The sequence below is a fragment of the Cucurbita pepo genome, chromosome LG01 (genome assembly GCF_002806865.2).
Source record: "Cucurbita pepo subsp. pepo cultivar mu-cu-16 chromosome LG01, ASM280686v2, whole genome shotgun sequence".
Taxonomy (NCBI): domain Eukaryota; kingdom Viridiplantae; phylum Streptophyta; class Magnoliopsida; order Cucurbitales; family Cucurbitaceae; genus Cucurbita; species Cucurbita pepo.
In genome coordinates this window covers 11189909-11204122 of record NC_036638.1, presented here as the reverse complement: position 1 = coordinate 11204122, position 14214 = coordinate 11189909, and the positions used below count along the sequence as shown (strand labels likewise).

At 35.7% G+C, this 14214-nt stretch overlaps 1 long non-coding RNA gene and 3 other non-coding genes across 4 annotated transcripts; 2 read left to right on the top strand and 2 right to left on the bottom strand.

Annotated features, from left to right (window-relative positions):
* Positions 1 to 73, top strand: TRNAA-UGC. The gene has a single exon. It is a non-coding gene; the product is annotated as a tRNA-Ala (tRNA).
* A 134-nt stretch (positions 74 to 207) lies between these two features.
* On the top strand, positions 208 to 280 carry TRNAA-AGC. The gene has a single exon. It is a non-coding gene; the product is annotated as a tRNA-Ala (tRNA).
* Positions 281 to 379: 99 nt separating this feature from the next.
* Positions 380 to 1140, bottom strand: LOC111793264. The gene is made up of 2 exons (XR_002814907.1): positions 739 to 1140; positions 380 to 590 (listed from the first exon to the last, which is right to left on the bottom strand). It is a non-coding gene; the product is annotated as an uncharacterized LOC111793264 (long non-coding RNA).
* A 2410-nt stretch (positions 1141 to 3550) lies between these two features.
* On the bottom strand, positions 3551 to 3622 carry TRNAQ-UUG. The gene has a single exon. It is a non-coding gene; the product is annotated as a tRNA-Gln (tRNA).
* Positions 3623 to 14214: the final 10592 nt, after the last annotated feature.

The window sequence follows — 14214 nt, the reverse complement described above, 5'->3', positions numbered from 1 at the left end:
GGGGATGTAGCTCAAATGGTAGAGCACTCGCTTTGCATGCAAGAGGTACGGGGATCGATACCCCGCATCTCCAGAAAATAAGACTAATCTATTATTAAAAATATATTATTACTTTTTCCTTATTCATGACATGTTGGGTAGCAATATTTCTTCATTTTCACTATTATTGATGACGGGAAATTTAGGGTTTTGTGATGCAATGATTGTGGGGATGTAGCTCAGATGGTAGAGCGCTCGCTTAGCATGCGAGAGGTACTGGGATCGATACCCCGCATCTCCAAAAGAGAGAAATTATTTTTTTAAGTATGAGTTAATTTAACATGTTATGTATAAGGTGGGTACGAGAGAAAAAGAAAAGATACTTATATAAGGATTTATATCATTATGGCTATGCCATTTTTATAGATAAAAGAGAGTAATGTCCGAGAAGCACATATAGAGAGAGGACTTATTGTAAATAAAGAAAGCAATCTAGTAGTTATACTGCTACTTATGGAGAGGGAATTTGAAGAATTCCACAAAAGATAAGAGCTTATAGGATGGCGGTACCGTCCGATGCATATGACGGAACTTCTTCACAATTGCAATATCTGACTAATGAATGTTATTGTCATTTATAGCTTCTATCACAATAATATAAAATTTGGGGTCAAAGCCTATATGGGACTGAAAAGACCATTCACCACACGCTTGTAAATTAAATTATATCTACCACCTCTGAAATTTTCCACGGCAAACCTTCCAACAGCTTGCACTTCTTCATCATTGACATCCTTAATTGGAACTAGATTTTAAGGCAAATCTTCTCCACGACTCACTTTGGAACACTTTTATAGATAGTTTCAACAAACTTACTTTGCTCGTGAATACTTTGGAGTTCAATATTTATAGTTGGAGAACGCTATTCAAATTGATATGGTCGAATCTTACAACAAAGTCTAATTGAGCCTCCCTCTATTAGGAGATAGCTTCGAATCAAATTCTTTAGTTTGGACAATGGTTGCATTGTTTTAGTCAAACAACCAAGACTAATGTATTACCAATAGTATAAACATTTTGTACGTGTATTTTCTTACATATTAACAATTGTATACAAATAATAATTAAATTTATGAGTAGAAGTTTGGATGGAGTTTTATTAAATAGGTAATCTTAAATTATATCTAAAAATATATAAGTTTTTTTTTTCTTTTTATATACATTTAGGAGAACAAAACAAAGATTCAAAAAGATGTCATTCATGCCATGTTTTAATTTTTATTCTTTCTTATTTCTCAAAGATAAAAATAAAAAAAAAAAAATTATCCTCTCTCAAATATGGTTCGTTATTTGATTATTTTCTCTTGAGTGAATTTTAAGTGAAACACATTCTCTACCCAAGTAATTGCAAGATGCAAGCTTCACACTAAGAGGAATCAAAGTCCCAAGTATCAACGTCAATTTTTATTCTCCATATCAACGTCAATGTCGGTTTAAGCTCCTCCTATAAAGTCTTAAGTAGGAGCAACAATACGAAATAAGAATCGAGAAAGGTCGATCCCCCAATCGAAGACAATAAACGTTTAGATTATGGGTCTCCTACTCTCAGATTTCTTCCAAATTCGAGAGCAATCCTCCACCATTTCTCTTCAAACTTATTCCTACCGTTTCTCAACAAGATTACCCACAAGTTCTATGAAGGAATAGAGTGCTGAAAGTGCCTAGAAACCATTCCCCCAATTCAATCAGCCATTGAAGAACTTCAAGAAAAACTTGAAAATCCAATCCGAGGATACATGATGATTCGTCGAGCAAGAATGATTCCAATCAGTTTCTGCACCTCCAAGGAATGCTTCCATAGAAGACCACGAAGAAAAATAACCTCGAGAGCGTGCCAAATTGAAGGAAATAGGTTTCGAAATTAAATTGGGGATAAGAGTCAAAATTCCTATCTACGATCTCTTTTCCTTCCATTAAGGATTCCTCTAGCTTCAGAGGAAGAAGTTGAGTAAACTTGATGAAGGAATCGAGAGCTGAAACGTCGTAGAATAAGCTACCCACGTGATCGAAAATCTGGCGTTTCGAGTGAGTTGCATACCGAGAACGATTTCTGGAAATTAAGGTTCTACACTCAAAGACGTTCCTCCAAACCAATTCCTTTAGCCTGAAGAAAGGATATGGAAGAGGTTCAATGAAGAAATAGGGCCTTGAAACCCCTAGAATCGGCTACCCAATAAGAAATCCTTTGTTTTATCTCCAGCGATAAATCAGATTTTGGATGAACTTTGGTAGCGAATATCTTAGGCTACGATCCACGAGAAGTTATCAAATAAATCCCTCGCCCTTTCTTGTAACATCCATCTTTAAGTTTCACGAAGAAATCGAGGAGAGAAACGTTGTAATGTGGCTGTACAGGCCGAGTTTCAGATGGCGGCAACGCGAAAAATGCGCATCTTCTTCCTGTTCAGAGGAAGAAAACGATGATACGGCCAGTTCAACTGAACTGTCCAAGTCAACTCAAAATTTGACCTTTTCTCGGGTTTTCTCAGTAGATCTTATTTTATGAAATGTTGTATGAATCCTTATCCCGAGAGGTTATATAAGGTAATGAAGTTTGGGAGTTATTAGAAAACTGTAGTTAGCGAAACATAGATATGAGAGAAAATGCTCATCACGATCCATATAACTTTACCTCCTAGGATAACTAAAGTGGTATCCGTGAAATAATAGATTCCCCAGATGTACCCTTGGTCTCTAATAGATACTACGTGCACAATATCATGCTGGGCTATTCCTAAGAACTTATAAGTTCCAAGCTTGACCCAAGACGTTATGCATAAACCTAGGATCACCAAGAATCCAAGAAAACACCTAGGTTAATGCAAACATCATGCTTAACAAGTTGCTAGGATCCATGCCTGAAGTAACCATTATCTCACTTCACGAAGTGTACCGCGAGGCCCCTATTTCTCTTTAGGTGGGATGCTATGGTATATGTACCATGAGCAGGATTCCATGATGAACTTATTATCTCCCTCACCTAAATGAGATTCCCTGCACCACGATTTGCTAGCAGGATGCCACGATTATGACAACGCCACCTATGCACTCATGGGGAGAAAATTAAGAGTTACTTCGGAAGAGTTTTCATGGTTAAAATACCATGCATGACATGACAACCTCTAAGGTTTAGTTCCTAAAAACGAAACAAGAAGTCATATCCTAGCTCAAGGCTTAGACATGCTCCAAATTACCAACTATTTTCTGTAAGGTCTATTTTATATGACATGAGAATAAATTCAATTCAAGTTGGTTGGAGCAAGTTCGGAACCTAAAACTCATGCTAGTTATTATGGGTTCAAATGATTACGGAGGTCATGTTCATGAAGCATTGGAAGGCATTGGAAGGCATGAAGCGGAGCAACTTCGAAATAACTCAAGAAAGTTACACCTTATGCCTCAAGAAAATTTGTGTTTTCGCATCGAATGCTAGGTAACACCCTTTTGTTTTAAAATGTCTTGTGTTGTCGTTCCTTATTCTGTGTTTTCGCATCAAGGTCATTTCTTAAAAAGGTCCTACCGAGAGTTGAACCCAGGTCGTTGGATTCAAAGTCCAAAGTGCTAACCACTACACCATAGAACCCCTTGTAAAAATTTATTTTGGAATGGTTTTCCTATTTTATGCAAATTCCACCAGAAGAGAGATCCTATCCCGAGTCAAACTCAAGTTATTGGATTCAAAGTTCTAGAGCTGTTTTATCTAACTCGTTGTGATCTTGAGCACCTTTAGAGTGGTTGTAGAAGTAACCCTCCAGTGTTGATTGAAGCTCTTGGAGAACATGTAATTTTATATATTTCTTATAGTTAATTTATATATTGTTGTATATTACAAACAAATTGAAATAATACTTTACATCCCCGTCTTTCTTTCTTCCGTGCAAAACTTAACATGAAAACTATATTATTTCAATATTCACTCGAGAAACAAGGGGTGAAAACTATATTATTTCAAACCCTCCATTATTGCTTCTACTTTGCGTGAAAATGCTTCCACTAAATCATGTTACTAACTAGTTGGTTTGGTTCGGTTCAATTCTTGGGTCCACTAGATTGAATCGACCTAGCTCAATTAAACTCTTGATAATATAAAAATCATAAGTTTCTTAAATTTAACTTAAAAGTTTAACCCCTAATTTTTTTTAGAATGTTTAGCTTTGTGTCTAGTTGATCTCTAAATGCTTAGAAGTATCTAATAAGACTTCTATTTAAGGAACTTTTCTCTATAAAAGATGTAAGACTTCAGGTTTATTATTAAGGAATTTCAAATGAGTGATTTGATATATCATAGAGGACAAAATATTTATTTGTTTCAAATATCTTAAGTTGACCATTCTTTTTTTTTTTCAAGTATTTTGAATATTATCTGAATTACTAATGGCATTAGATTGAATCTCGTTAATAACAATATCCCAAAACTCAGGTAAAGATACATCAAAATTAATAGTATAATTTCATCTTCAAAATTTATTTTCACTAACTCAATTGACTAATAATCATAATAGGAACCCGTGCACAAATATTTACAACCTTAAAAGGTAAAATTAGAAGGAGTACAAGAAAAAAAAGTACTTAAAATAGTTTCAAAATATAGAAAAAAAAAATAGTAGGAATTAGTCAAAGTGCTTAAAATAGTAGGATGAGGGTAACATTTTTTTTATTTCTCTACTATATTAGGCCCTTTGGTTTATTGGCTTTACAAGATGGAGACAGGAAGTTTTCTATGTTTGAAATAAATTTGGTTGATTGTTTTTTGGTTAGCATTGGTACCATCAAAACTTATTTATTTCTTTGAAATGTTTGAGTTTACAATTTACACGTTTTCATTTTTCTACTTTGTCTGCCAGAATTTAGAAATGAAGCAAAATTAGTCGGAGGGTTTTAGGCAGTTATAAGGGAGGTCTCCAACGTCTTCTAGAATTTCCTTTGAGCTAACTTAAAGTGCATTTAATTCATCGAGTTCATTAAATGCAACTTAAAGTGCATTTAATTCATCTCTGTATTGAAGCTCAACTTTGCATAACATATAAGGGAGGTCTCCAACGTCTTCTAGAATTTCCTTTGATGAGCTCACCATAGCTTGAATATAATTGTATAAGGCTTGTTGTAGCTTCTTGGCTCTCGTCCTTGTAGTTGGACCTTGAGGTATGGAAATTNTGAGATATGGAAATTTCTTGGTCGTGGTTCATATCAACAAGTGTCAAACTTACGACCTTTACGTTAATAGCACGATGCTCTAACCAACTGAGCAGTGTCAAACTTGCGACTTTTAGTTTAATAGCACGATGCTCTAACCAACTGAGCTGATAGGCAATAGGTGTAATAGCCAAAAAAATAATAATAATAAAAATAAATAAACAAATAAAAAAAGTTATAAAAAAAATATATACATCAAAATAATAATAATAATTCATAAATAAATAACTAACAAGGATTACTTAAAAATAAAAATAAAAATAAAATTTACCCACCTCTCTCCACTAACCTCTCATCCCAACAACATCCTCTTACCTCAACCCCACAATATCATAGTTCGTACAAAAATAAACAGAAAAGTGTAAGATTTGAGAAAAAGTAATATGACATTTCAACAGATTTCCTATCTCAGATTTCCTTTTTGTTAAGAATATGTAGTAATAAATTATAGTTTACCATATATATTATATTTGATATTTTATTATAAGGCAAATATCTAATATTTGCCTTATTGCCATGGGTATCTTTCCATTTATTGTTATTTCCATTTATTACTATTTTCATATCCTTGTAATTTATTTGATTATAAATAAGTCACACCATTTAGGTGTGGTGGATTAATCAAACATTCACATGGTATCAGAGCCCCTTCGGTTTAACAACCCCAAATCCTTTCTTTTCAATGGCTTTTGAAATCTTCTACTGTTCTTCTCCACCACCCCTGCTGGCTTTGATGTCGCAGGTGCAGTCTTCATGGCTACCGCAGGCGGAGCCGATTAATTACTCTTCGGCTCCACCCTATTGACCTCCAAATCATCCTTCACCATACTGTGTACATACAACCTCACCTTTTCCAAACATAGTCTCTTTCATATTCTTCTCAATTTTCCCTTTATCCTTCATCCTTCACAGAAACCCTAATCTTAGGATCTTCATCAGCATTTCTCTTCGGAAATATACAGAATCTCGATAAGCCTATCGACCTTTTGCAGAGATTCACCTTTGGAATCTAGGCGCCGCACTGGCATCTTCGCCAACCAAGTTGCTGCCGCCCTTCTCGCCAAAATTGGCTCCTTCGCCCCAATGTGGCGACTCTTTCGGCTGCCCTTTTTGCCAAAATTGGCTCCTTCGCCCAATGTGGCGACTCTTCCGGCTTCAACATTGTCTTTGTCCCTTGCTCTAGGTTTCCCCTTCTACTTCTTGGGGTTAGACATATTCTCACCAGAGCCAAGGTAGCATCGTCGCTAAGCGACAATCCCTGTTTATGGGTTAGACATATTCTCGTCGAAGCCAAGGCAGCATCGCCGCTGAGCGGCGATCCCTCTGCAATTTTCGATGGCCAAGAAAGTGTTTCTCTACGCCTCCTCTGAACCAGGTTGTTGACATCTTCACGAAAAGTGTTTCTCAACCTCTTTGAATTTTTCAGATCCAAGCTTCACGTTCGTTCAAATCCGACGCTCAGCTTGCGGTGGGGTGTTAAGGATATTTAGTAATAAATTATAGTTTACCATATATATTATATTTGATATTTTATTAGAAGGCAAATATTAAATATTTGCCTTATTACCATGGGTATCTTTCCATTTATTGTTATTTCCATTTATTACTATTTCCATATCCTTGTAATTTATTTGATTATAAATAAGATAACTTTCACACCATTTAGGTGTGGTGGATTAATCAAACATTCACACTTTTTCTTTTATACTTCTAAGAAATTAATTTTCTTTTTTCTTTGTAGTTATAAGAAATTAATTTACGATCAAATCTTCTTTCATATTTTACCAGATCCTAGATCCGGTAATAATCAGTTCCATATTCAATTAATTAGATTTTTTTTTGTTAGCATTTGAATTCAATTAATTAGATTTTTTTTGGTTAGTATTTGAAGTCATAGGAAATAAGGTTAGAATAATAAAATTTTAGTTGACAGATTTATAAATGTATAAGATCGTAGCCAAACAATCTATTAAAATTGGCCAATAATATTTGTTTACCTCATGAAAATAAATATAGGGTTAGAGTAATATCTAAATATAGGATTAGAGTAATATCTAAATATAGGATTAGAGTAATATCTTGTTTAAAGAATTGAAAATGTTTACATAATTGAAAATCTATTTACAGAAGCAAAATAATTAGAAGGAGAGAGGAGGGAAGATTAAGGAACTCCTTCAAATTTTGTGTAATAGTAAATATCAAAATTTTAGGATGGCCAACCTAAATTAGGGAAATAATGTTATAGAGTTCAAACTTGAAATTGATCTCATGGGCTCACATAGGTTGACTTGGATTTCAAAGGACGGAATCAAACTTTCATTAAGAATATATTCGTGACAACGACTTAAGCTAGCCAGGTAAGTGGCCTTACTACGACATGGTTATATTGATGTTGACACGTGCCTATGGTTCTTCACGTGTCATATATACTGATATGTGTGAATTATCTGTGAATCGGTATGCTTATTATGTTTATGTTATGTTATAATATGTGGATTGTATGATAATAATTATGGTACCATGTGTTCAAGGATATGTTTGAGATAGGATACGAGAAGGATGCACAAAACAAAATGTAACGATAGGAGTAAGATACATTCATGAAACGTTATGGTTAGGTTACATATTGGAGTGCTATGGACAGGAGAGATTGATGAAAGAATATTGTTAGGATATGGGTAGAAAGGGATAAGTTTGTGATAGATTGATAGAATGATAGCGTTAGGACACGTTCCTGTGATGATATGACTAAGGTACGTTGACATAATGATATGACTGTGATAGGTATAAGAACGTTAAGGCTATGATAAGTTAGGGAACGATATGACTACGAAGTGTTTATGATATGACATGTTATGATACGATATAGTGTGATGTGATGTGTTATGTTTAGATTGTTTTTTGTAACTATTAAAGTAATTGTTGTATGAATTGCACGTTATGAAATGACATGTTAATAGCATGAAGCATTATGTTATGTTTTTTAAATTGTATGTATACAACATGTTATGAATGACATGATATCACGATAAATGAAATGAAATGTAACCCCGTTAGGATTATGTCTGATACGTAGACTAAAAAATGAGAAATGACATGTTAAGCATGAAAGATGATAGCGGGGTTATATTCATTAATAATAAAAGTAGAAATATTGGGGACCTCATGCATTATGTGTGCTCATGCATTTGGGGGGATACCCCTATTCCATCACGAGGGTACGGATGCGTACATCCAATGGCAGGACAACGATCGTTATATTTTGCATAGCGCTGCCGTGACGGTTACTAGTTCTAACGGGTGTCTGGCCTAAGGAGCTCTCAGAGTATGCTCGCCCGACAAGGAATGTGGCCCAGCGGTGTGTGAACTGACTGGTGAGCCCATACATGCGTGTAGAGTGTATGGTACACGTCCAAATTACCCGTTAGGACAGTACCGTAGGAACATAGACTGAAAGAATGGGTCCTGTCATTGCATTTGCACGTTCTTGCATTTAACCCCCAATAGTGGGGTCACTTACTGTGTATTTCTTTAAATACTCAAGCCATGTGCTACTACATTTTTCAGGTTAAGGCAAGGCATTCTGTACAGCTGACGGCGGGATTGCAATGCGAGACCATGACACATGCATGGGATAGTGGTATTTATTTTCTTATTAGACTTAGGCTAGAATAGGATTTTTTTAAACTTAAACTCTTATTTATTTTATTTAGTCTTTTGTTTTGTCGTTTTAAAGATGTTTTCGAAACACGTAAGTTCATGGCTGTGTTTTAAGATAAAGGTTATGTTTTATGAAATTTTAATGAAGTCTTCCGCATTCAATGTTTATGGTACGTATACAGTAGCGACCTTAAATTAAGTAGAAAATTTCGAGTCGTTACAATAGGTTTTATGCATATTGCAGACCGATATCTCCTAATATAAAAGGTACACATTCGTACTAACATAACATAACGAGAAAGTATCCTAATGTACATGACAAACATAAATGCATGAGGTTCTCATAGATTAAAGTCAAAGCATAAAATCATTTCGCTCTTCCTTTCATCCATGTCATAGCACACATGTGAGTTACGAATGCATAGTAATCATCATGACTTTCATATTCTATCCTCATATAATCTATAACATGACTTTACATGGCAAAGCATAACATGACATACATAGTTTTTTATTTCATTCATATTATGGCATAATAGAATATCACATACATAACATAACATCATACGCTATCACATAGCATACATAAGCATAACATAACATTATGACGCATGTAGGGGCTATGGGGCATTCGTCATCATACATCTTATAATTCTTCCTACACCAACACTAAGTCACTTACCTACTTGACCTAGGCCAGAGTCAATATTTATTCTTTGTACCAGCCTAAATCTGCTCCCCATTGTCCAATTCAACCTCTAATCTATCATCTCCATAAATATCAATTAAACACCTTTTTGTTTTTGTCTTGCTGACCAAATTATGGCAAGTCAGGATCAGTTTTGGACTCTTTTGATATAGATTCATTTTGTAATTTCCTAGAACATACACATCAGTTTGATATTTCTTTTCTAGCAAAATTAAGAGATTTGTAATGAAATTAGTGTCATTTTGACGAAAAGTGAATTTAGAATTTCACTTGCTGAAATGGTTTCGACCTCATTCCCTTCAAACACTCTTTCCAAGCAAGGTAAGGGGGCTGGCTTCTCCCCTCTCCTCTTCTCGTGGCTTGGTTCTTTCTCCAAATGAAAACTTTACTTCTTGTGGGGTTGAATCTATGCAATATCGGGAGACTAACATTGTAATAGCTCAAGCCCATCGCTGGTAGATATTGTCCTCTTTGAGTTTTCCCTTCTGGGCTTCCTCTCAAGGTTTTAAAACGACTCTGGTAGGGAGATGTTTCCACACCCTTATAAAGAATGCTTCATTCCTCTCTCCAAACGATGTGGGATCTCACAATTCATCTGTCAACTACTAAGTGATAATCAATGCATACTAATTTCCTATCTTAACTTCCATGGTCATTCCAGCATTCACTATCATCTGTCTTCACTGGCTCACCACCTGGTGTCTGGCTCTAATACCAACTATAACACCCTTAATTTTGTTACCTTAATTAGAGACGTTATTACATGCATGCCGTAATTAACATATCCGGACAATGAAATAAAAAATTTGCAAATGAAGCCATGAACTTGCACATTTAATTTAAAACAAGAAAATAAAAATAACATAGTTTTTAAACACGATAAAAGTTTCGCCTATTCCCCACAGGGTCGAGACTTTATCGAAAGTAACATGTGTAAGCTTGTCAGTGCAACAACTCACCACTACTCGAATGACAGTGTGACCTTTTGTTATCTTACGTAAATCTAGAATGATTTTTATGACATAATCTCTCAAGTTGTTTGGACATATCCTTTAACAACTCTGCACGTGACCTACAACGTTGAAGAATTTAACCAACTTGAGATTCACTCACTATGCATCACTAATTTAGTGTGATATCCACGTGAAGGATAAGACAAATAATCTCATGTTCCTTTTTTAAATATGAGGTAGGATGCTTACTTTTTCAGTTGCCTTAGTACTCTAACTAGTTATCCCTTCATAAAATCATTAAACTTTACTAACCTTCATATATCATATAGCACATCCTTGTACTATGACTAAGGTTAGCAAATTCTTTAACTTTCCAAAGTTCTTCCGCTGACTCATTGTAAGTGTGAGTTGTGCTTGCATGTATTGAATGAGTCAAACTCAAAATTTTGAACAAACCTTCTAAATTGTCAAAGTGAGGGAACTTACAACTTTATATCTCCGAATAAGTCTAGACAAACTACGATTTGTTCCTTGTTTAAAATGGTTCACTAGACCACGTTCTATAATATTCAATGTCTAAAGAAAATATTTTTGTTCAACTTAAGACTCTTAACCGGAGAGTTTGGTATAACACACACTATATAGAGGTATCAAGTTTGCTTAAGGGCACATCTTGTTATCCTTTTTGTCTCTGATTAGCCTCTGATTATCAATATGAATACTATTATAAAGCAGGTCTATAAAACCTCCTTGAATATCTTTTCACAAAAATTATTTAAGCGGTGAGAAATTAGTGAGCCCAACACCATCACTCTCACTCACACAACTATGTCGAACTCATAGAAAACCTTTTAACCTTGTCTTCTTGGTTTGTATACTTGAGGGAACCCTTGTTCCTACATGAATGAGTGTTTTTTTTTTCTTTTTAATCACTATTTGGATTAGCTCTTAATGTTCAATATATCGTCATGTGGGCCAATTCTTTCCTCTTAATGATCAGTGCTATTGCACTCTGTCACACAAATGCTAAGGAGTGTGAAGTCCCGACTTAGTAACTCATGTGCCTATGGCTCGGTCTACCTCAACTCTACTAAATTGTCCTGGCCATAATCTTAAAAATTTCAAGTAGATTCAAAGCTCAGATCTCGTGTTGATATTAATGTTGGAATAACTTAGGTATAACATTCACTCTTAATTCAAATCTTCCTACTTTCTTCAAGGTGACTTGTTTTCTTCCTTTAACTAGATCATGACTTGATTAGTCTTTATGTGTTACTTTATCTTTTAAGTCACGGACTTCAAATCTTGCTGAAGTATCCAATCATTGACCACTTTGCTCGTACAATCTAAAAGCTTCCTTTGAATATTTCCTCCTACAATCGTGGAGCATAAACATTCCCAACAAGAGTGTTATTTCCTCCAATTTCTTTGTAACACTAAAGAGTGACTTAACATAAATCTCTTGTGAGACTAATACTGCATAAGCATAATAATTATTCTTATATGCCGTAAAAGCCAAGATACTTAAGAATTAGTTTTATATACACATCTTGTCACTTGGTATTCATAACAAACCTTTATTCCTCACTGAGATATAAAAGGTCTTTAGGGGTAGTTTCCTCATTTTTCATACCGTTCATACCTCAAACATGTTCTAATACCCTCATGAGATCTTGCATACTTAACATTAAGATCATAAATGAGTCTCATAAAAAATTTCTTTAACATTTGGGATCCTTTAGAATCATTAAAACATTTTAGAATTCTTACGTAACCCGATTCCACCCTTTACAGATGCCTTATGTTGAATGCGCCTAAAGGCCCCAGCGGGGGTGTAAGACCAATCAATCATCCTTATCCTATAGTTCTAACATCAACGCTAGAAGCATGCTTTCTCTTTCTTCTGATATTGACGTGACTGCTTACAAAGACTGGGAAAGGACTCGTGGGAATAGACCCATTTATTAGGGCTTTCCTTTTTCTATGAAACCATAGCTCCACTCCAAGTGAGCTTTAAAAGCTGACCTAACCTTACCGGTAAAGGAGAGTCAAGGGCAGGTGAGATGGACCGAAAGAAAAGCGTTTTAGATAAGTTTACAGGGAGGGATAGATAAGGGGACCAAGGAAGAGAGCATTCCATACTTTATACTGATCTTTATCTTTATCAAGTATACAACGAACGTAGGAGTTAAGTAAGAGCTGGAGTTAGAGTTAGTCAAAGGATTACCATACTCTCGAACAATGGTAGAACGATAGCTAGTTTAATAAGATAGAGGTGGGAAAGCCTACGGTACTACAGTCAAGGAGGATGGATGAATCACTTCGGGCTAAATCGAAGACTTAGAACGAATCGACCACGTCACGTTATGCTTACGTAACTCTTTTGTTTGCAGATGTAGGACTGGCTTGACAGACTAAGGGAAATGGCCACTGCTACGACTTCCCCCACTACCACTAACTGATAGACCGACTAGCCGGAAAGAATCGAAAGCTTCCAAGGCGGGTAGGTCGGCTAAACAAAAAGAAAAGGGCCCCATTTTCCTCGGAGGAATAGGGTTAGAAACCTGTTGACACAATCAAATTTGTCCTATCAATTCACTTCCAATCGTATCTTTGATATATTTGATCATACTAGAATATATAAATAGTCGAAGCTTCCGTAGAGAAACCGCAGGTTCTGCTGGGGTAGCTGTTCCTCGGTATTGGTAATCAGTCTCGCTATTGACGTTCGAGCTCGCTGGGGAGTGCCTTGTAGGGAAAAAGAGGTTATCTAGGCAGATAGAGAAGAAAGAATGTTAAATGAGAGTTGCGCGACGGCGCCTCATCCAAATGAGACTTGGAAAGCGAAAGCGAGATAGGTCCTTAACTGGGAGGTAGGAAGAAGACTACATGAGTGGCTCAGGAAGACAGATTTTTCACTTTTTGGTGCCATAGCTTCGACTCAACCCCACTAATAGTAGTGAGCCGTACCGACTAGCTCCTAACTCTCATGGACGATGCAAAACTATGGTGGTGCTCGAAGGTGAAAGGTATAAAAAATGGGTCACGCACCATAAACTCATGGGAAGACTGTTGATGGAATCGATGCAATCGACGCTCCTTTGGATGGGTTGCCAATCAAAGACCTGATGTTTGATGTTTACCCTTTTGAAGAAAGAGCCACACGATCGAACAGCTCGAAACGTCGCGGTAATTCTGAGAACTCTATCACACACATGAAAGGACGTGTCGAAGAGTTAGACATTACCGAAAACATCACATTAAAACTCTTGAGCGATTAGACAAAAGACTTTAGGGCAACTACACCAAAAATTCATTGTTGTCTAATGGTTCGGATATTTTGCTTTCACCTAGGAGATTATTGTTTAATTCTCTGAAATTGAATATTATTTTCTTATTTCTTTTTATTTTATAGTTTCATCTTTTGTCACCCAGTATATTTAAACTTTACCTCATTTTGTGAGGCACTTTAATGGTCAAGTTCAATAGTATCTTAGATTAAGGACTTTTATGAACATCTTACCTATGTTAGTGTTATGTTATAGATATTTGTTTCAATTTCAACAAGTGGGGTTGAGATGATTCAAATGGTTAATGCGATAATCCGGCTATTTTTGAAGGCTCTCTTGTTGAACGCCATCATGGTTGAGATGAGCACCC